Below are 23,967 nucleotides of genomic sequence, written 5' to 3' on the forward strand. Positions count from 1 at the left end.
AGAAGGTAAAGACTATATACTCTGGAGGAGGTTTGTTCTATTCCACTTACAGACAGTGTGTGTGACATGGCTGGAGAGCTGTCACGAAAGCTCTGCCAAAGAAACCATGGAACATGGTGGGGTGGGGGTGAAAGGGTGCTTGTGAGAGGTGGGTGCCACCATGTTTTGAGAAACTGCAGGCACATGCACTTGACAGGAGGGTACTTGTGAGAGGTGGATGCTGACCCCATTAGTGAGTTTGTGGCTTGTGATGCACAGGAGGTCAGACTGGATGATCATGATGATCCCTTCTGGCCTTAAAGTCTATGAATCTAAATGTTTAACATTTACTTAGGTAAAAATATACATACAAAATCACCTCCAAATAGTCTCTTAAATTTGACTTGCTTATTGAAAAAATGTTTTGTCATAGTATTTTTAAATAAGGTACATGATAACCTCTTTACAAAGATGCCATAATTTAGTATGTAAACCAGTGGGTTTCAAACTTTTTTACTGGTGACCCCTTTCACACAGCAAGCCTCTGAGTATGACCCCCATAATAAATTAAACACACTTTTTAATATATTTAACACCATTATAAATGCTGGAGGCAAGCAGGGTTTGGGGTGGAGGTTGACAGCTTGTGACTCCCCATGTAATAACCTTGTGTCCCCCTCAGGGGTCCCAACCCCCAGTTCTAGAACCTCTGATAAACTGTTTGAAGAGGAAAATAATTACATACCTTAGCCCTAACAGTGTGAAGTTAAAAGAAGGACAAAAGGGATTGGCTTTTGGTGATTTTTGTTTTTGAAGTTTGTTTTTTCAATTGTTGGTCATCAAAAGTCTCATTCTTCCATTCATTTGTACTACATTTCCCCCCTTTATCATCAAACTCTTTTTTGTTCACTAGTAATTTCTCTCCCATATAGTGCTCTATAGCTCAAAAACATTGATCTCAGGCAACTCTCTCTGTCTAAATTTGTATTAGAAGAGTTTGATGGAACTGCCAGCAAAATAAAATAAAATAAATGCTGAGATGATTCATTCTACTTTTTAAGAGTGGCCAGCTAGAAAATGCTTTCCGTAATAATAAAGGCAACAGCATGCAACTAGGTGTATAGCAATAATCTTCCACTAAGAAATGAAGTAAGAGAACATTCTACACCAAAGGAGGTAATTCATTCATCTGCCATTCTTTACTTTGGAATGAAATTGGTTAGTGTCACTAGACTCAAACCCTGAAAAAAAACAAAACATGTTTTTTAATCAAATTGTTAACGAAATGGAAGAAATCCACCAGTGTAACACATTTCAGCTGTCAGACTGTGGACCACTTATAACCAAGCTGTAAATATTTATGCAAGTATCTTTTTCTGTTCTGTTCTTCCTTATCTGCTCTGTATTTCTGTTATTTTAGTATTACAAGTGCATGAAGTAATGCTAGAAGTACATCAAGGTACTACAAGAAAAATCAGATATTCATTTGTGTCCTCAGACTTTTGTCTGCTGTTCATTAATTTAAACTCTTCTGGTCATGTTGCATCAAATAAAGGAGGAAATACACATGCTAGTAAAAGTCTAATCCAACTGGAATACATGGATTCAAAATTCATTCATTGAAATAAATTATTTTCAGAGGCTTTCTAGGGAGGATGACTCCTGTTTGTTTTCAGATCTTTAGCACTGAAAAATGATCATGGTAAAGTTTCTGTGCAACTAAAATTTTTACTGTACAGCTCATCAAAACAAGAAATGTCTCATTTGGGGTGAAATCCATGGGAAACGTTACTGGGCAGAAGGGCAGTGAGATTTGAACCAAAGAAACAGAAAAAAGAATGTGGAACAAAGAGTGAAGATAGAGTTGGAGGAGAAAGACAAGGACAGATATGTAACAGAAGAAAAAATGGACTTTGAATCAATTTGCAAGAAAGTATGATCATGTTCACATTCCTTATTTGGCAAACTTTTCCTTTTTGTTGCATAATGTATTCAATGAGTCATTTGGGGGTATTTCAAGCTCAAGGTTTATATATATATATATATATATATATATATATATATATATATATATATATATATAGAAAGGAGCACAACTATTTTGAAAATAAGACTGGTACTGAACACAGGACCTCAAACTAGAGTAATTCTCTCATTCTATTTCAAAGGATATCTATGGGTGACTGATAAATTTGTATTTCATTTTGTAAACTAATTTTCTTTCTAGGGCTTTATCTATCTATATATCAATAGATATAAATATATAAAAAACAGGCTATCCTGTCTTAAAAATAGAAATGGATAAAGAATATGTTTGAGTACCAGAATACCATATAAACTGAGTTGCAAGATTAGCATTGCATTTACTTCACCAAACTAATTAAGTGGATAATCAATATTGGCTTATAATAAATTGATAGCTTTAATTCTTCATTACTGCACTAATATAGCAAGAGCAATTCAAATCTCATTTCTAAGCCACTTGAAATAGGCATTTCTATTTGCTTTTTTAACTTTAAAAATATAAGAAGAAATCTGTGAGCATTTTCAGCTCTTTTACTCTGTACACTATATCACATCTGTTCTCATGGATAAAAATATTTAGTTCTATGGATGAGAGCATGTCCTTTGTAACTATTCTCCAGCAAAAGGCAGTTTCACTGATTAATAGGACAGTGAACATGTCTTTCTGGTTGGAAAGGAATAATGAATAACCTTACCATTATCAATTATTATCTGGTATGTCTAACCACTGACCTATGGACCAGTGGGTGAGGTAATACTTTCATTAGACCAGCTTCTATCGGTGAGAGAGACAAGCTTTTGAGCTTCAACAGAGCTCTTCTTCAGGTCTGGGACACTTGTCTACATTACCCACTGGATCAACGGGCAGCGATCAATCCAGCAGGGGGGAGGGTCGATTTATCATGTCTAGTCTAGACACGATAAATTGACCGAGCGCTCTCCTGTAGACTCCAGTACTCCACCAGGGTGAGAAGTGCAGGCGGATTTGGTGGGAGTGTGTCAGCCATTGACTTACCGCAGTGAAGACACCATGGTAAGTAGATCTAAGTATGTTGACTTCAGCTACGTTATTCACATAGCTGAAGTTGTGTAACTTAGATTGATTTTTTTTCCTCCCTCCCTCCTCAAAGTGTAGACCAGGCCTCAGAGTGTCACAGCTAAACTTAAGGTGGCACAGACTGTTTTCTATAAGAAGTTAACACATTTCAAGGGACCATTCAAGGTGAAGTGGCTCATTAACACCCCTTTGTCATAGGAAGGACTGACAAGGCTACAACAACACTGCAAACAGTAGATGGGACTAAGGAACTTACTGGCTGCCATTTCCAGCAGCTCCCATTGGCCCAGAGCAGTGATCCACAGCCAGATCTGTGATCATCCGGATCTGTGGACCTGGAAGGTAAACAAACCGGCCTGGCCCACCAGGGGCTTTCCCTACACAAGCGGTGACCCCTGTTTGAGAAACCAGGATTAAGACTATTCTGGAACTGCATAACATCATTTAGAAAGTGTGGACATTCACAAGGCATACTGATATTTCAGTGGCTGCCACTAACTGTAAATCTGTCAGCCTGAGTTGGTTCACATATTCTGCTCTTTTGAGGTTATGGCACAAAAACTCAGTGCTGATAAGGCACATTTATGCCAAGAACTAAGAAATTAATTTTCTTCATTGATCACTGGAATGCACCCAAGCTTGTTTCAAAAAGGAAAAGAAAGCATTGCCATATTAAAATGTGCAGTGAACTTTCCAACCAAGCTGTCTGCACCATCCTTACTGCGATGATTGAACAAACTATGGTAAAATTACTTTAATCCATATTTGAAAGCTAGCATGTACATAATACTTTAATTAGACAAAGACAGCTATCTCAGGATGGAGGCTAGGCTGTTAATAAACCAACTTCTCCATGACAATAACATTCTTGTTCTCTAATCCTTCTCTCTAATGAGCAAATTGATAATAAAAATATACTTCTGAAATCAGATTAGCTTTGCCTTAGTCTTTTGAAAGGCAAAACTTCAGGATGTTCAATAAACAACATATACTATGTGAGACTAGGTAAGGGCATGGGACAGTGCAGATTCTCAATACATTCTTTCTTATCAAACAAATTACAAATCATGATTTCTCTACTACATGGAATTAAAAAAAGGAACTGTAATATTTTTGGAAGTAATCAGATGAGACTACTGTAGAGAATGTTATAAATTCTGTTTATCTGAATAAGTAGTTAGGTCTTGGAGCTGTGTGATGCAGTTTTTCTTAGCAGCTGAGCATAATACCAGTCAAATCTTTTCTTCCTCTCTCTCTTCTCTAACTGAATTATTTCTTAGATGTAGAACTGCTGCCTACAGGTTATACCTACACATGCAAAGAAAATATTACAGTGGTGCAAAAACATTCCAATAACTAAGACTGGTGTGCAAACAGATCTATTTCTCAGTGACTGATAAGATCATTGAAATTATGTTCTGTATATTTACCCCGGTTTATATGAAAAATGTATCTGTTGATAAATGCTTCAGTATAGGATGTTGGCTGGTTCATTTGTTTTCAGGTTGGGACACTTCATTTGCTGGACTGCAGTACAGTGAGCTTACATGCATAATATGGTTACGCAATGAGGGAGAGGCTCTTTCAAACTAACCTTAACTTTTGCACACTTTTACCAGTGAGTCTCCACCTGGTCTTGTAGCTGCAGATCGCCAAATCAGCAGAGGGTATTCTGTGAAGTCTTAATTAGGGTGGGGCTGAGGATGCAGAAGCAGCTAATATCCCTTGCCCTCTCTGTGCATGCGGACTATCCTCTGAGACATGGGTAAATGATTATAAATCCCTCCTCTTTGCCCTTCCTGCCAAAAAAAAACTAAATCCTACAAGCCATTGTGGTTTTTTTACTCTCAGATGGGATCATACATAAAAATTCATCACTTAAACAAAACTGCATTATTTGTTACATTTCAAATGCAGTATTCGACACAAAAATATGCAACTTTATAAATGGATACCCATCAAATCCTCACTCTTGTTCCTGGGTATTTTATTACAGTATCCTCTTTTATGATTATGTATCTTACAAACAGTCAGCACTATAATAGTATCAGTCAGCAAGACAGCATAACCAGGACAGGTGTCAGCTATCTCAGCCATCTGCTGCACTAGATTGTGTACACAGTTATTTAGAATAATACTACCATCTTAATATTCCCAGATACCTTAATGAGTTTCTCACTCTAATTAAATGTGCAACTTGCAGAGACCATTGGCTGCCAGATTGCACTGGCTGTGAACAAGCTCTCATTGTTTAAAGAAAGCATATTTTGGTAGAGGCACACTTCAGTTTTTTGTACTTATGATCACATGAGGTGAAATTTGATTTTTAATTAAACAAACTAGAAATTAATAAATACTTAAAGCTACAAACACAAATATATATGCAAATGAACATACTCTAAGCAGAGGGATTTAAAACATTTTATTTCACCTTTATGTACATAGCGACATTAGTTTCATTGCAACTGCAGAGAAACAGATGGAAAAATCAGAAAGTGATTGACTGCTCAGAGTTAAAATTATATGCAGCGATGTCACATAAACCTCACAGGAATAACACCAAGGCAAGAAAACATGTTATTTTTATCACTTCAGTATCTCATTATTACAGTAGGAAAGAATTTTCCTCCACAAGCTTTGTTATGGTACTGTGAATGGACATCTTCAACTTAGGTGAGTCTCTCACACACACACCGACACACCTTAGATGATAGAAAGTGATTTTTTTTTTTTGCATTCTGTTCATCTTTGACAGCTCAGATAGGCTAGTACTGTATCTTTGTGTATGATAAGAATTCATAAGTGTCTAGTAACTTGCACAATTGCATCAGTGTTTGTATTAAAATGCTTGGTTCTAATGTTTAGTAAGCACTCAGGAAACACGGCAGCTGGAGAGAAGACACTGCATGTCAAGGACCTGGGCATCCAGACGCAGACTGAGATTAGTATCTAGCATTTAATGTTTTATGCTACAGATGCCATACGTACTTCACTTTAGCATGAGGTAAGAGGACTAGTAAAAGACAATAAAATGTGAATGCCCCCCCACACCAGATGTTGCATGTTTCAACTGCTCTGCTCAAATCCATATAAAGTTAGGCAAATACTGAAAACAATTTCCACAAATACTTTATTTTTAAACAAATTTGCTTTGACTCCATTGTGTCCCTTTTTGTTTTTCTTTGCACTACTATTCTGGAAAAAAAAAATGGCAAGTTTTGTCATCAAAATAGCAATTTTTAAGAGAATATTCCACAATATTCTCAGAATGCAAATTTTGATTTCAAAACCTCAAGTGTTTGCACCAGAAAATTGAAACTAAATTCATCTAGGCAAAATGTACTGAATACATTAAATCCCATCCTGGGGATAATACTTTCATTTTAATATTAATGCAGTTCTTTATATAAAAACAAAATCAATATCACAAGTTTCTTTTTATTCATTTTAACCTACCTAATTTAGTTACAGATCACAGAGGCTATATTTGCATTTGTAATAAACCCTTGGACCATGAGTTAATTCAACAGTTCATTTATATTAGACCTCTTAATTGAAAGGTAAAATGCCAAAATGAGAGCAGATCATTTAACAGGCTATTTTAGGTATAAAGCTGCAGCCTGCAAAGATATATATTCATAAGCTTAACTTTAATCACGAGTCATACCATTGAACAAAAAATAAAGCATCTCAAATTTGTCCTTCAAGCCTCCTGAAGGACAAACTCCCTTGAGCCAGACTTCTGGTATACTGACTTTTTTTTTTAACCTGATACCTTAAGAATGAATACATGCAGGACTCAATACCCCGGGGTCTCTGGTCACTCTGCACCTGGCTGTATGGACACCATCTATTACAGAGGCACAAAAAGATTGCCTGACAGAAGTAAGCTTTAACGTGCTTAGGAACTTTGCTGAATTGGGTACTTCAACTGTGAATGAAGCCTTTGCCTGTCACAGGGAGCTTGACTTGATATAATGGTGGAGAATAAAATATTGGCTGTTAGATCTCCATTTCTCTCTGGACTTGCAGCCCTGATCCACAAAGGGACTTAAACATCTAAGTACCAGATTTAGGTGCTACTGCAATTCACAGTACCCCATTCAGCTGGTGCCTAAACACATTTTGTGCCTACATTTTGCTGTAAAAGTTCTCTGTGCAAAAATTTCTGCCCCTGGGCATATACACTACTGGGTCACCAGAAATCAAAAACCTGTTTCTGTCAGATTCTAAACTGAGAGGGAGTAACAGCCTTTTTAATGTACTTTGTATAGATTATGACACTGCCACCAAGCAGTTTCTAGTGATGCCTCTCCCCAAGCTAAGAGTTAATTAGAAAGACAGGATACAGCAGAAGAAGCAGGAGTGAAAGGATGTTTGTGAGAGGAAAAAAATGCATCTGTAAATTGTTTAAAAAGGAAGTTCTAAAGTATTTTTTTCATCTGTATTTGAGCTGCAGATGAATCTTAACACATTTTGTTTTAAAAACAAAAATAGTAAAACCATGTAATTTGTAAGCAAGAAAGTCGCTGCTTGCTGACATGCTGTGGGAGACCTAGTTTAAGAGAAATGGACTTTTAAAATTGTTTTTATAATTGTATATAAAATCTCCATGGAGCAGAAGGAAGAGAAAGGAATAAAAGTTTGGGGGGAGGGGAAAGACAAGGAAAAATGATTTATTTCCAAAAAGCAAACTAATTGTAACAGAGTCCAGATGTCTAACCATAGGAAGTCAACCGGCCAACAGCCTGTTCAAAGAGATCAGCATCCCTGTAGCAAGGTTAGATACAATAAAATAACCCTAGGAACTTCAAAAAACAAAACATTACAGTGAGGTTTACTAGAGGAGGTTGTAATGATTGAAAAGTTTGACTACATGGTGTGGTGATTTGGGGGATCTGTCTGTATAATTTGATTTCTGGTTAGTATTATGAAGTTGTTGGAATGAAAATTGCTGTAGCACTGAATGCACTTTGTAAATGTGGGATCTACCATTGAGGACAAGTATACACCAATCTCATGACCATGGTGGCTCATTAGAACTCAACAACTGTCTATTCAGGGATAAGTACATTAGAACAAGGGGTTTGCTCCAGCTGAGACAATACTGTGTCCATCTCTCTGGGAGAAGAAGAGAGAAGTGGAAAATTACCAAAGCAGGACAAAGAGACAGGTGACCAAAGGACAGAGTTATCAAAGGGATCATGAGGGAAGTCCCAAGACTCAAGAAGTTTGGGCAGGAGAGGGGAAGGAGACAGACTAGACAAGGTCAGAAGGAGAGAAGCTACATGTTTTAGAAGAGAAACAATATGTCTGCAGGGGAAGGATCCTTGAACCCTCAGAGTACCCCAAACCACAGAATGCTCTGAAAGGGTTAGGAAACTGAAGCAGGGAAGCATGTTGAGATTTTTATGTATATATAGATCTGCATATTTCTTGTGTAAATAAGTAAAGAGCAACACTGTGTTAGAATTATGTGAAAAGTGTTATATGCTACACTTACCTCTTCAAGAGTCCATGTGATAAACCAGAAGGTTTACACCTTTTGAGTAGCATTTTGAGACATGGTGGGTTTAAGCTGTTGGGACATTTTAGGGGTCAGCACTGTTCCTGGGAGCCTCAGAAAGGTTGCTGTGGAGCCCTATTTCTCTGAAGGGGTAACAGACTGAGTCAGTGTCCAAGAAATGTCAGAGTCTGACAGGGCCGCCCAGAGGGGGGGGCAAGAGGGGCAATTTGCCCCAGGTCCCGAGCCCCACAGGGGCCCCCACCAGAGTTTTTCAGGGCCCCTGGAGCGGGGTCCCTCACTCGCTCCAGGGGGGGGGCCGGAAAACTCTTGCAGGGCGGGCGCAGGAGCTTCTTCTGCTCCTGGTCTTCGCCGGCGGGGGGTCCTTCTGCTCCGGGGCGGAAGGACCCCCCGCTGGCGAATTACCGCTGAAGACGGAGCGGGACCCGCCGCAGAAGTGCAGCTCGGTCTTCGGCGGTAATTCGGTGGCGGGGGGCCCTTCCGTTCCGTGACCCGCCGCCGAAGTGCCCCGAAGACCCGCGGCGGTCCCCGACGAATTACTGCCGAAGACCGGGCTGCACTTCGGCAGCGGGTCCGGCTTCAGCGGTAATTCGGCGGCGGGGGGGGGGCCCTGCCGCGGGTCTTCGGGGCACTTCGACGGCGGGTCCTGGAACGGAAGGGCCCCCCGCCGCCGAAGACCCCGGGCCCCCGGAATCCTCTGGGCAGCCCTGGAGTCTGACATAGTGTCAGAGCGGCCAAGGGAGGAAACAATGCTTCAGTCTACTGATACCCAGGTGTAACAGGCTGGCCAGGAGACCTGTGCTAGGAGCCTGTTAACCCAGCTCCAAGTAAGGAGTATTAATTGGAGCTGGCTGCGTGTGGCTGGCCTAAGGGGTTAAGGAGAAACACCTGATGGCCTAATCAGCCAAGAGACTATAGAGCTGGCAGGAAGGAAGCATGTGGGGGGAGGGATGGGGACTAGAAAGGGAAGAGTCTGTGGCGGGCATTCCCTGCTAGCTGAAGAGACTAGCAGTTCCCCAGGGAGCTGGCTGTATTGACTGAACTATACATAGATAGTGGTGGGAACAAACACTGCAAATAAAAGGGCACTGGTGTTTGCACAGAAGAGGTCTCTGGCTGATTTTTGAGAGGAGTGGTGAAGCATAACATTACACCAGGGAAAGTTAAAATATATGGGGGGGAGGGTCAGTGTCTGGATCCACTCACATGTAGTCTGGGGAGCCTGAGATTTGTGACATAGGGTTTACTCCATCTGTAATTAAAGGGCCATATCCATAATGAACTTAGACCAAATTAAACTAGCTGAGAATTTGGCCTCAGCTTTGAAGGATTTCTCTTCAGAATTGTCAGATTTACTTATTGGTTTATGGGGATTTCTGAGGCTAATTCTTTAAATATTTATTTTTCTTACTAGGAAAGGTAAGATCTAGTAGTGGTAGTGACTTCCTACAATACCATTATGGAGTCATAGTGAACTCCCTGCTATAGATGACCTCCCTTTCCCCCTCTATTCTCACTACAAATGTAACTCATTCTGTACTCAAGGCAAGACTGTGGGAGAAGACTGAAAAACAAAACATCTTCCACTCATTGCATTCTTGTTCTTTATTCTACTGCCTTTAAGTCTGAGATTACCTAAAGGGCTACTGTTACAACAACACCTTTTCTTCACTTTTTGCCATCTTCAAATTTGCCACTCATACTTTTTCCTGGTCCTTTTCCAAGCACAGATGGCACTTACACTATACTTCAAATAGCACTCTAATGACACAAGACTAATGCATTCATTTTACTTTCTTTTGCTGGCAATGACTCTGCTAGTAATTTGCTGTTGATACCAATGATTTTGAGAAACATCGGTAATTTTTTTTTCTCTCAACAGTTCAACTCTCAATATTTGCAAATGAAAAAAATAAGAACAAAGAAGTACAAAGTAAAAGACAGTTCTTGCTTTACATGAAAATGCATGTGTTGCCTTTAACAGGAGCTGTAATTAGTCATTAGAGCAGCAGAATAAGAACCATTGCCTTCCCCCCCAGTTCTGCCACTGAATTATTATATGGCCTTTGGCCCCTTGACCTCTGAATCAGTTTACCCAGCTGTGAAACACCTGTAGTAATGGCTATAGTTTACTTACCAACTTTTCAGCAGTGTTGAGAAGTGCAGTGTTTTAGTATTTAAAGTATTTTGCTCTCTTTGAATGAAAGATAGAGAAGTGTAAAGTATTTTCATTAGTATATCTTTGCTTTGGGATGTAATGCAGGAAAAAATGTTTTCTTAAAAAGTGAACACCTGACAGCAATTTCATTTGAATAAACACTGTTGTTTTTCCCCCCTCATGATAAAGCAAAGCTCTCCACTTTGCTCTAACAACTTGAGATGGAGGACTAAGCCAAACCATTATTCACAGCTGCAAAGTTGTTTGGTCATGTAAAAATGCTGTTTGCTCTTGAAAGCACTTCTCCCTCATAAATGCTAAAATAATCCATTATGCTTTATTGTCCAAAAATCTATTGCCAAGTGATGCAACTGTAACTCACTGGGCACTGTATGTTCCCTTCTGAGACTAACCCACAGATGAGTCTGTGTATTGGGGATATGTAAATCCTAATTGATGAATTATACAATCATTGCTGTTCAGATATGAAAGGAAACTTCTTGGCTTCGTGGGAAACACAGATCTCCAAACAGCCATATCCCTTTCCCACAGTTCTTTCACTGAATATGGTCAGACAGAGCTTTAAATGCAACAGTTGTGATGAAATGGGAAGAGCAAGGAAGTAACTTATTTGCACTTAGTCACATGATTTCTGTGAAATAAATTACAGCATACTAAGTAATCTCATTGCAGACAAACCAGATTTTACCGTGTGTTACTGCAGGGGATTTCTTGGCTTTATGAAGTATTATAGGATTGATCTGACTAAGGAAAATGTACCATTTTCTCCTACCTATTGTTTTACATTATTAATAGAAGGGTCAGTGCATAGGCGGCAGGTTTGTATAATTTTTGGTTGGGCCCAAAATGGTGGTGTCCCCCCCCCCCCCGCTCGCTCCCGCCCTGTAAGCTGATATAAAATGAAGCTACAACGCGTCAGCGCCACAAGATTACAAGGGTCAATTAAAAGTGGAAAGTCAGAAGCAGCATTTGCTTACTTCAATATACGGTATTATATTATATACCTGTTGTGATGAAGTGGGAATGTTCTTAATATTTTCTCTGAATACTGTGTGGGTGCCTCAGTTTCCCCTGCAAGATGCTACCTGAAGGTGTTGGGGACAAAGAGATCAGGTGGCCTCCTTGTCCGGAAGAGACACAGAGGCCAGAGGAGGGAGTGTCAGTTTGGAGCTGGCTGGGGAAATGGGGAGAGACCCAGAACTTGGTTCTGGGCTCCCACCCCGCAAGATGGACCTGACAGAGGGGTTCTGTTTTCTGTACCAACAAGCTCTGTTTAAACTGTGTTCCCGTCATCTAATAAACCTTCTCTTTTACAGTCTGGCTGAGAGTCACATCTGACTGCGGAGTTGGGGTGCAGGGACCTCTGGCTGCCCCAGGACCTCCCTGGGCAGACTCGCTGCGGAAAGTGCATGGTGTGGAAGGGCAGGGGCGGCTCTAGACCCCAGCGCACCAAGCAGGCGCTTGGGGTGGCCGTTTCCCGGGGGGGCGGCATTTGGCTCCAGTTGAGCTCCCGCCGTCATGCCTGCGGCAGGTCCACCGGAGCCCGGAACGAGCGGACCTGCCGCAGGCATGACTGCGGCGGGTCCCGTCTTCCCGCGGCTCCGGTTGAGCTCCCGCAGGCATGACTGCGGCAGGTCCGCTGGTCCCGGGATACGGTGGACCTGCCGCAGGCATGCCTGCGGGAGCTCAACCGGAGCCGCGGGAAGAGGGGACCCGCCGCGGGACCGGGGAAGGGCGGCGCAGCGCTCCGCGCTGCTTGGGAAAGCGTGATTTGTAGAGCCGCCCCTGTGGAAGGGCATGCTGAATGCTCTGAGGTCAGACCCAGGAAGGTGTGAGCTTCTTGCCCTGGAGACAGTCTGCTCAGAGAGGAGGCTCCCCCAGAGTCCTGACTGGCTTTGAAGGAGTGGTTCCAGAGCATCCCAGCATCCCCTTCCACCCCATGCACTTCCCAGAAGTCCGCACAGGCACTAACACTCCCTCCTCTGGCCTTTGTCAAGAAGGCTAACAGCATTTTGGGCTGTATAAGTAGGGGCATTGCCAGCAGATCGAGGGACATGATCATTCTCCTCTATTCAACATTGGTGAGGTCTCATCTAGAGTACTACATGCAGTTTTGGGCCCCACATTGCAAGAAGGATGTGGAAAAATTGGAAAATCCAGTGGAGGGCAACAAAAATGATTAGGGGGCTGGAGCACATGACTTTTGAGGAGAGGCTGAGGGAACTGGGATGGTTTAGTCTGCAGAAGAGAAGAATGAGGGAGGATTTGATAGCTGCTTTCAACTACCTGATACGGGGTTACAAAGAGGATGGATCTAGACTGTTCTCAGTGGTAGCAGAGGACAGAACAAGGAGTAATGGTCTCAAGTTGCAGTGGGGGAGGTTTAGGTTGGATATTAAGAAAAACTTTTTCACTAGGAGGGTGGTGAAACACTGGAATGGGTTACCTAAGGAGGTGGTGGAATCTCCTTCCTTAGAGGTTTTTAAGGCCCGGCTTGACAAAGCCCTGGCTGGGAAGATTTAGTTGGGAATTGGTCCTGCTTTGAGCATGAGGTTGGACTAGATGACCTCCTGAGGCCCCTTCCAACCCTGATATTCTATAATACTCTAAACTGACCACCAAATTTAAGTTGTGTGTTTTTCCTGTCAGGTGAGGACTCTGGGGCAGGGCCGGGGATAAGGAACTTGGGGTGCAGACAGGCTGCCCCAGGGCTAGGGCTAAAGAGGACTCCCCTCCACCCTCCCTGGCAGCAGCAAACTCCAGGGGAGGGACCCCTCCTCTCCCCCGCAGTTCACTGCACATGCTCCTAGGGTCCCTCTCAGGTCCAGAAAGCCCACTCGCCTTCCCTATGGTGGGTACCGAGGGGGGAGGTTGCCATCACGTGTGGCCTCCCCTGCTGCCACCCCTCACCATAGCCTCACTGGGGATGGGGCTGCCCCTTGCCCAGCATGGTGCAGGAGTGGGGACTGCAGGGTGGTAGCTGGGGAGGGGCAGAGTATCACAAAATTCACCCAAGCCCCAGCTGCACAGGCCTAGGAAGCTCCCCTCCCCAGTGGTGTAGCCAGGTTCTAACATCAGGGGGAGCGAACACGTAAAAAAAGATGCCATCCAACATATCCAATTACTAATCAGGTAGTTCTATAACAGGCTGCCCTGGACCCCATCACCCCCTGAAGCACAAGGTAGGGGTAGGCACCACCATGTTGTGCAACAAACACTTGACAAAATTACTGGACTTAGTGATGGACAATGCGGGCAGGTGGGTATTATATCATTCAATCATTCAACCCATAAAATTGCACACATTTTGCCTCAGTGAAATTAAATATCCAGAGAATTACTGGGCCTGTGATGATGATGACCAGGGCTTGCTCACCTGTGGCTCCCCCTCCCTGTGCTGTGGAGGCACAGCCAGGCAGGTCTGCATCTGCAGGCAGGCACCCTGCCTCAGGTGCAGCTCCCATGGGCCCTGCTAGCTACTAGACTGGGAGCCTCCCGGCCAATGGAATGGGCTGGGCTGGGGGGCGGAAGGCAAAGGGGGAGATTGTAGGGAGCTTTGGAGGAGGGGAGGCAGTGGGGGAGGGGAGTGGGCTGGCACAAAGGGGAGGGCTCTTTGGAGAGGAGTGACAGGGGCACAGGGGTCATTGGGAGTCTCTTGAGGGGGCAGAGGGTTGTGTGGGTATCTGTGGGGCAGGGGGCTGTGATGGGCGGAGCCAGCTGCAACCTGGGTCTGCTCTGCGGGGGGTGTTGCTATAGTCCCCTCAGGAAGCCCCCCCCCATCCTGTGTATTTTATACCAGCCCCGGGGTGCCCATTGCTGCTCCTTTCCCCCACCCACGGTTCCATCTGTCTGTCCCCACAACCCCCCAGCTGTGTCCTGGTGTGTCTGTCCCACCACCCCCGGCTGTGTCTGTCTGTCTGCCCCCACCACCCCCGGCTGTGTCTGTCTGTCCCAGAACCCCCCAGCTGTGTCTGTTTGTCCCCACCAACCTCCCCCCAGCTGTGTCCTTGTGTCTGTCTGTCCCCACCAGCCCCGGCTGTGTCTGTCTGTCCCACAACCCCCCCGGCTGTGTCCGTGTGTCTGTCTGTCCCCACCACCCCCGGCTGTGTCCTTGTGTCTGTCTGTCCCACAAACCCCGGCTGTGTCTGTCTGGCTGCCCCCACAGCTCACCGGCTGAGTCTGTCTGACAGGCACAGACCCTGCTGCTGCTCTGCCCAGGGCTCAGCCGCTGCCTGTGGCTCACTCCCCCTCTCTGCTGAGGAGGCGCGGCCAGGCAGCTCCAGCACCGCCCCCGGCAGCTCCCATTGGCTGGGGTTCCCAGCCAATGGGCTGTGAGCCCAGTCGCTGCTGGGGCCTCTCCCAGGAGCTGCCGCTGCGGTGAGAGCGCCCGGCATTGCGACGCGGGGACCCCCAAAGCACAGGGCCTGGGGCCCAAACATTGCTGGAGCTGGGCCCAGCTTCAGGATTATTGGTGGAGCCTGGGCCCCACGGGCCCATAGAACTCACCGCCTATGGGTCAGTGTTGTAATTTCCAGAGATGACCTGGCTAGAACTTTCACTGGGTACAGAGGAGTAAACTTCATAACTTTTAAAAAAACCTGATAGTTCATTTATAAATCTTCTGTTTTTTGATAAATGGTAGTTAATAGTCACAACCTGCACGATACAAAGAATAAAAGGTAGAACATGTATTGTGTAGCCATCACTCATTGTCCATTAAAATGTTAAACCATGTTGTGGTGCCTGGGAATGCTTCATATGCATGAAAGGTATTGTCTTTTACCTTGATCATAAGTAGCATGGAACCTTTTCTTTTACTCAGGGGGAGACATGGCTGAAATTGCAAAGTAAAATGAATTGCCTGTAGCTTACTGGGCAAAGCTCCAGAGAACCATAGATGGGGTCAGTAGGCTTTTCTGTGTGAAATGGCAATAAAAGAGGAAAAGCTCAACTGAATTTTCCAAAGACATGGAGATTCAAGGAAGAAATGCATCACTGTCAAATTTATTGTTGCAACTATGCCACAATGTTCAAAGGAACTAGAAAACCAGAACCCCCTTCCTCCCCCTGGAAAAATCTGTTGAATGAGGTTCTATAGAAGTTTGAAACATTGAAGTATTTAATAGTTCAGTGGATTAAAAACATTAATTCTTTGCTCTGGCTGAGCTGCACTCAAAGGTGTGAAAGTGGCTTTTTGCCCCCAAACTCAATTCTGAGCTGGTAAGAGGCAGTTTATGCCCCAGCACAACTTAGGAAACACTCGGGTTACTCTAATTTGTTCCTGGATGTCAACAGCTCCAAAAGGCAGTTCCATTATCTGGGGATAACTGGAGTACAGCAGAACACTTACCACAGCTGCTTTTTCCCCATCCAAGTCTCCTGGCCAGAGGGGGGGTGTGTTTCCTAAAGCTGGCATAGCTATTGCTGTCCCACAAGGAAACAATCACAAGGAGGGAATCTTCAGGTGGCTATTGAAGCTTAACAGACCCAGAAAATCAGGCCTTGGCTTTTAAACTCTGCTTATTGTTGGATATGAGTAGTAGGGGGAACATGATGGTCTTACTCTAGTAGCTAGTGATTATTAAAACTCCCTTTTTCTGCAGATTTCAGGACTACCCCAGCTCTTACCTGATTCAGAGAGGCATGCAAGACCTATTTCTTTTCATGAGACTTCCTGCAATAATGTCTAGAAATCTATCCAGTTAATTCAATAAATAAAATAAACTGATAGCATGATTCACTGTGATTGTGTTTGATTAAATATAATGCCTTGCATAGGTGAATAGTGAAGTGATAGTGATGTAGCTTATTAATTGTAAATTTAGTGCTTATCATCCAAAATATCCATAGCTCTTTGCAAATTGAAATAGGATAGGATTGTAGTAGGATTCCACTCCCAGTGGAAGAGCATTGGGTAGCTTTGTGGCTCCTCCAGATTTCTCCATTGAGGGTGAGGGCAGCAGTTTTGCAACCTCTTCCTCTGTGCTTCCCCCTACCACCTCCAATCTGAGCTCCATGGTAGAACAGAGGTTTAGACCTCTTTATTTTAGATTCTCTGTAGTCTGTTCAGAATTTGGGGTTCTGTCAGAGGCAAAGGGCTTTCTGAAAGATAAGGTTAGGGAGGCAACCTGTTTCTTTCCTCTCACCCTGTGACAGTGGTCTCTGTCAATGGGTAGTTCTCTATGCATAAAGGTTTCATGTAGAAATTTAATACAGCCCAAGGCTAATATTTTCAAAAACAATCTGTCTAATCTCCAGGGGACTGCCACTCTCCTTTTCATGGAGATGGACCAAGGTGGGAGGAGCAAGAAATGGGCAGAGCCTTGGCTCCATGTCCCATCCAACAAGGCTGAACAGGAATAGAAGAGGAAATAATCTGCTACTGGAGCCGAAGCGTAACCAAGGCACTATCTGTGTTTCTTGGTCTGCAATTGACTTTCTGACCCAAGGCAGCCATACTGATAATTATTACAACCTAATATTTATAATTGGATATAATACTAATCCCACAAGTAGACCTATAGAAGTAAATAGAACTACTTTCAATAGCAAACACTACCATTCAGACACTGAAGATTGTTAAATTCCTTCACGTGCTCAGGATATTACCAAAAGAAAGCAACTGTGTACTTTAGATTTTTTTTAAGTATTACAGAGAATTTCAAGACTGACACCTCCAAAGGGTTTTTGTTTCTATTTTTTTCTTACTTTTATCACTTCAGAACATTCCGCATAGTAGCAAATATGCTACAAATCTGGGAATGCAAAAATGTGTTGATTAAATCTATCTTATGTAGAACCTACTTAAGGAAGGAAGCTTATCTTGAATACTGCATCTCCTCTGTGCCTGGGAGATATATTTGTCAAAAGGTTTTTTTTTTCACCAGTAAAAACAAATGACAGCAGAATAATAGAACTTGCAGCATGACAGTTCATTTTGGACATGGGATACTATGCAAAAAATAACACTATATGAATGAAGACCTAGACTTTCAAGCATGACTAGTGATATATGGTGCTTAACTTGAAACACTTTAGAGGGACCTAATTTTTCAGAGACTTGGTGCTCAACACTTTATGAAAACTGGTTCTGTGAAAGTTGGTTCACCCCAAAATTAAATCACCCTAAATATCTATTCATTTTTGAAACACTAGCTGGAATTTCCTCAAATTGTCTTACATCCTACTTTGGCATGTCCAGAATCAGATACATTATTTAAAAATTTTAAAACGTTTTTATCTGAAAAATATTTGCGGTTCAGTATATATTTTAAGAAGTTTTAATTAGGCAATAGGTTTCCTATCCAGTTAGAAACAAGGTAACACAGAAGTAAGTGCTATTATAGTCTCTTTAATTGTAGTCTTTCCCCTCTTCATTTGTGCCTAAGGAGCAGCATTCACAGTCTTATCCAAAGTACAGTGAAGTCAATAGGTATTTTTCAATTTCCATTTTGGATCTTTGTATTTATGGAAAATCCCCGAGTGATTTAGTTACACTGACCTAACCCTCTGTGTAGACAGCACTATGTCAAAGTGAGAACTTCTCCCTCCAATGTAGCTGCCACCTCTCAGGGAGGTGGATTAACAAAGCTAATAGGAGAACCTCTCCCGTTGGCGTAGGAGCATCTTCACAAAATGCTACAGTTGTGCAAATGCACAGCCAGAGTGCTGTACATGAAGAAGCCCAGAGATAGGCACCTAAGTCCAGATTGCAGGGAAGGACCTCCCTCTGTTTGGGATTCAGCTGCAAACTCTCCCTTGGAGTTAGGTGCCTTTGCTATTTTAGCAAGAAGTGGACTGGAGAAGGAGAACCTTCCTCATAAATTTTAGCCCAGTGGTTTGGGTACTCAGCTACGATAGGAGAGAGGATCAATTTTTTTAAAAAAAATGTAGTCAAGGGAAAATATCTGACTTGTGATCTGCCATTTCTCAGGTGAGTGCCCTAACCACTGAGATATGGGATATTCTGACATGTGTTTTCCTCAGTCTCTTCTGCTGAAGCTATTCCATTGTGTATAAAAAGAAACAAACACAGTCAAGGGAGTAGAGGGACTGGATGCTGGGTCCTCTACCTCTCTCATAAGGGATCTAGCCACCGGGCTACAAAGACATTATCATGCTTGTGCTCACGCTCTTCCCTGCTACCCCAATGATTCTTTCATTACTGAGCCACTCTGCAACAGCTTCAACAGGAGGGAGCCCCTCACACTGCGAGAGACTGAGGGAGCCCCCCCCACATCTGAATATCCCATAAACCAATGCTTAGGGCTTGCTCCTGAGAGATAGGAGACCCCTGTTCAAGTCCCTTCTCTCTCTTGGGTGTGTGCAGGGGGAGACGATTATCCTAACCACTGGGCTAAAAGTATCCTAAGCACTGGGCTAAAAGTTACAGAGGAAGTCTGCATGCTTTCCCCTACCACAAGCTGTTTTGTGTAAGATCATATATAGGGGTCTGAGCTGTAGGTGAGGTCTGAGTAGGCTTATCAGATCTGGCCCCTCTTGGTGAGTTAGGCAGAGGAACCTTATAGTTCCCTGGTTTGTGAAACACTTTGAGGATTAGATGTTTGGACACTTGGCCTGGGGCTTCAGTGTGCATGCTCAGAGGCAGAAACATAGGTACCTAGGAAATTTTTAATGTAAAAATGTAGGTGCCCTCAGGGCTCAGGTGCAACTGAGCATAGATTTATTTTTTTGTGTGTGAGAATCCAAGTGGAGCCTGATTCTGGGATTTAGGCACCATAAGTGGCATTAGCTGCCTAAGTCCTTTTGTGAATCTAGCCCTAAATGTCCCCATACTTTCACTGTAAATCTGACTTCACCCTTCTGTCAGCACTAGCCCTGGAAAAAAAGTGAGAGCTCCTCATGTATATACTTGCTGTCAAGAGCTTTAGGGTCTTGGAAGTTTCAGGGAGCTTGGTGAATGGCCAGGAAGACACATGAGTGGTATTAAACTCTTTTATTGTTTACCTGATAATGTGTTTATAAGGCAAACAGAACATTGTATTCATCATTTCCCCCAATTAGAAAACTCTGTTAGAGTGCTGCACTATGAATTTGTCATTTGTATAATACTAACTGGTTCATGGAGCTCCTTAGAGCCTTGTATAAACTGCATTGTACTAGTATATTGCAACTGTTTTCAAAGGCAAGGTGACACCCATTGTGAACATAAGAATGGCCCTACTGAGTCAGACCAAGGTCCATCTAGCCCAGTATCCTGTCTTCCTACAGTGGACAGTGCCAGGTGCCCCAGAGGGAATGGACAGAACAAGTAATCATCAAGTGATCCATCCCCTGTCACTCATTCCCAGTTTCTGGCAAACAAAGGCTAGGGATACCATTCCTGTGCATCCTGGCTAATAGCCATTGATGGACCTATCCTCCATGAATTTATCTAGTTCTTTTTTGAACCCTGTTATGGACTTGGCCTTCACAACATCCTCTGGCAAGGTGTTCCACAGGTTGAATGTGTGTTGTGTGAAGAAATACTTCCTTTTATTTGTTTTAAACCTGCTGCCTATTAATTTCATTTGATGACTCCTAGTTCTTGTGTTATGGGAATAAGTAAACAACACTTCCTTATCTACTTTCTCTACATCGGCCATGACTTTATAGACCTCGGTCATATCTCCTCTTAGCCATCTCTTTTCCAGTCTTATTAATCTCTCCTCATATAGAAGCTGTTCCATACCCCCTAATAATTTTTGTTGCCTTTTTCCAATTCCAATATATCATTTTTGAGATGGGGTGACCACATCTGCACACAGTATTTAAAATGTGGGCATACCATGGATTTATATAGAGGCAACATATTTTCTGTCCTATTATCTATCATCTTCTTAATTATTCCCAGCATTCTGTTCACTTTTTTGACTGCAGCTGCACACTGAGTGGATGTTTCAGAGAACTATCCACAATGACTCCAAGATCTTTCTTGAGTGGTATCAGCTAATTTAGACCCCATCATTTTATATGTATAGTTGGGATTATGCTTTCCAATGTGCATTGCTTTGCATTTATCAACATTAAGTTTCATCAGCCATTTTGTTTCCCAGTCACCCAGTTTTGAGAGATCCCTTTGTAGATCTTAACTCTCTTTAGTAATTTTGTATCATCTGCAAATTTAGCAACCTCACTGTTTACACCTTTTTCCAGATCATTAATGAATATATTGAATATGACTGGTCCCAGAACAGGCACCTGGAGGATGCCACTATTTATCTCTCTCCATTCTGAAAACTGACCATTTATACCTATCCTTTGTTTCCTATCTTTTAAACCATTACCAATCCATGAGAGCACCTTCCCTCTTATCCTGTGGCAGCTTACTTTGTGTAAGAGCCTTTGGTGAGGACCTTGTCAAAGGCTTTCTGAAAATCTAAGTACACTATATCCACTGGATCCCCTTGTTTCACATGCTTGCTGACCCCCTCAAAAAATTCTAGTAGATTGGTGAGGCATGATTTCCCTTTACTAAAACAATGTTGATGCTTCCTCAACAGATTATGTTCATCTATATGTTTGACCATATTGTTCTTTATTATAGTTTCAACCAGTTTGCCTGGTAATGAAGTCAGCTTTACAGGCCTGTAATTGCTGGGATCACCTCTGGAGCCCTTTTTAAAAATTGGCGTCACATTAGCTATCCTCCAGTTATCTGGTACAGAAGCCGATTTACATGATAGATTAGAGACTACAGTTGGTAGTTCTGCAATTTCACATTTGAGTTCCTTCAGAACTCTTGGGCGAATACCATCTGATCCTGGTAACTTATTGCTGTTTAATTTATCAATTTGTTCCAAAACCTCCTCTAATGATACCTCAATTTGGGACAGTTCCTCAGATCTGTCACCTAAAAAGAATGACTTAGGTTTGGGAATCTCCCTCACATCCTCCCTGTGAAGACTGATGCAAAGAATTCATTTAGTTTCCCCGCAATGGGTTTATCGTCCTTGAGAGCTCCTTTAGCACCTCGATCGTCCAGTGGCCCCACTGGTTGTTTAGCAGGCTTCCTGCTTCTGATGTACTTAAAAAAAAATTGCTATTAATTTTTGAGTCTTTTGCTAACTGTTCCTCATTCTTTTTTGGTTTTCCTAAATCTATTTTTACATTTCATTTGCCAGTGTTTATGCTCCTTTCAGTTTTCTTCACTAGGATTTAACGTCCACTTTTTAAAAGATGCCTTTTTGCCTCTCACTACTTCTTTTTCTTTGTTGTTCAGCCACTGACTCTCTTTTTTGGTCCTCTTACTATTTTTTTTTAAATTTTGGGTATACATTTAAGTTGATCGTCTATTATGGTGTCTTTTAAAAGGTTTCCACACAGGTTGCAGAGATTTCACTTTTAGCACTGTACCCTTTAATTTCTGTTTAACTAACCACCTGATTTTTGTGTAGTTCCCCTTTCTGAAATTAAATGCTATAATATTGGGCTGTTGTGGTGTTTTTCCTGCCACAGGGATATTAAATTTAATTGTATTATGGTCACTGTAGGGGTTTGGCTGGGGCTCGTCCCCCTCTGGGCGGCTGCGAACCAGGCCGCCTTACTACTTAGGTCCAGTGAATCAGGGGAATTAGCCTGGCTGCGCAGCAAACAGTCAGTGGCTCAGGCCCTCAGGCAGGGGCTGAGCAAACAGTTCAATAACAGGCCCAGGCCCTAACTCCAAAGGACCAGCGAGAGGGGGAGACTGCCACCCGCACTTTGGGTGGCAGGGGGGACGCAGGCCCTCTCACTCCACTGCGTCCCAGCCTGGGGCCCTAGCAGCAGAAGACCCGCTGCTGTGTCAGTGGGGATCCTGACGGCAACACACTGACGTTGGCTCTGGGTGTGCTGCAGCCAGACTAGGGTCAGCTGCCCCCGGGCTACTTCCTACCTCCCCCTCCACAGGTACCTGCATCTGGACGGAGTCTTCCAAGGAGTCAAGCACCCTGGGCTCCTCTGGGTACCTGGCGAGCGGTAAACTTGGCAGCTCCTTTGGGTAACTTGCCAGCGGCAGGTTTACCAGCTTCTCTGGGGTCTGGTCGGTGTCTGTCCACTCCTCAGGTTGGCTGCAAGCTGCAGGAATCTCCCAACCAGGAGCTAGGCCACCAGGAGCACTAGTTTCTGGCGCCCTAGGCAGAATTCGGGGGCGGCATTTTGTGCATTCCCCACAGGGTGCGCGGGAGCTTTGGGTTCCACTCCCATCGCGCCGCCGAAGAAGGACCCTCCACTGAAATGCCGCAGGCGACAGCGGCAGTCATTGAGCTGCTCAATTGCCTGCCACTGTTTTCCGCAGCACGTCGGCAGAAGGTCCTTCTTCGGTGGCGCGACGGGAGCAGAACCAGAAGCTCCCGTGCGCCCTGTGGGGAGCGCACAAAATACTGCCCCCCAAATCCTGGCGCCCTAGGCAACCGCCTAGGATCGCCTAATGGAAGCGCCGGCCCTGTAGGCCACACACATCTGGCTTCTCCAGCGGCCGGGCCTCTAGTGAGCTCTGGGATTGGGCTTTTGTACTTCCTGTCCTGCGCCCTAACCTCTGGGGGGGCAGGCTCAAACTCCACTGGCTCCACCCACTTAGCCATCCGGAAGGGTTCGTCCCTCTCTGGGGCGGCTGGGAACCAGGCCACCTCACTACAGTCACTAATACCAACCAGTCCAGTTATATTCACCTCTTGGACCAGATCGTGTGCTCCACTTAGGACTAAAACAAGAATTGCCTCTCCTCTGGTGGGTTCCAGGACCAGCTTCTCCAAGAAGCAGTCATTTAAGGTGTCAAGAAACACATTGTGAGCGCTGGAATTACCATGCAGAAATGCCACTAACGGATTCCATCAGTGCTACAGAAATTCAGTGCCATTCCAGCTGAAGAACCCATGCCCCTCTTACAACTCTGCTAGTACCACTTACTGGGATAGGTGTTATACAAAGATGGGTCAGTACTTTCTCCTACAGGTAAACATAACATGCACTGCTAACAGCAGTATCCTTCAGAAATAGATCATTGTTCTAATAGATTTTGCCTTCATGGTATAATAAAACAAGATATAATCAGTCAGGTTTCTTCACAGCTCCTGCATAGTCATAAGACTCAGACCATGGATAGTTCTAGAAACATTTCTTTTATAAGTAAATTACAGTAAGCCTCTCCTGTCCCAAATTGACAAACAATATACAGAGAATAGTATGTCAAATCAGTTTCAGTTCTCTTAACCTTTTTGCAACATT

General features: G+C 43.5%; 1 long non-coding RNA gene across 4 annotated transcripts in view; it reads left to right on the forward strand.

Moving 5' to 3' along the window:
• Positions 1–16,499, forward strand: part of LOC120405744 — a 120,903-nt gene extending 104,404 nt beyond the window's left edge. For 2 of the 4 annotated variants that reach the window (XR_005598821.1, XR_005598822.1), the window contains 4 exons: positions 2,952–3,037; positions 3,260–3,403; positions 5,927–6,065; positions 16,368–16,499. This is a non-coding gene — a long non-coding RNA (uncharacterized LOC120405744). The remainder of the gene's footprint in view (positions 1–2,951; positions 3,038–3,259; positions 3,404–5,926; positions 6,066–16,367) is intronic. The other 2 variants (XR_005598823.1, XR_005598824.1) reach the window with 1 other exon arrangement.
• Positions 16,500–23,967: the final 7,468 nt, after the last annotated feature.

Source organism: Mauremys reevesii, linkage group 5, assembly GCF_016161935.1.
Source record: "Mauremys reevesii isolate NIE-2019 linkage group 5, ASM1616193v1, whole genome shotgun sequence".
Taxonomy (NCBI): Eukaryota; Metazoa; Chordata; order Testudines; family Geoemydidae; genus Mauremys; species Mauremys reevesii.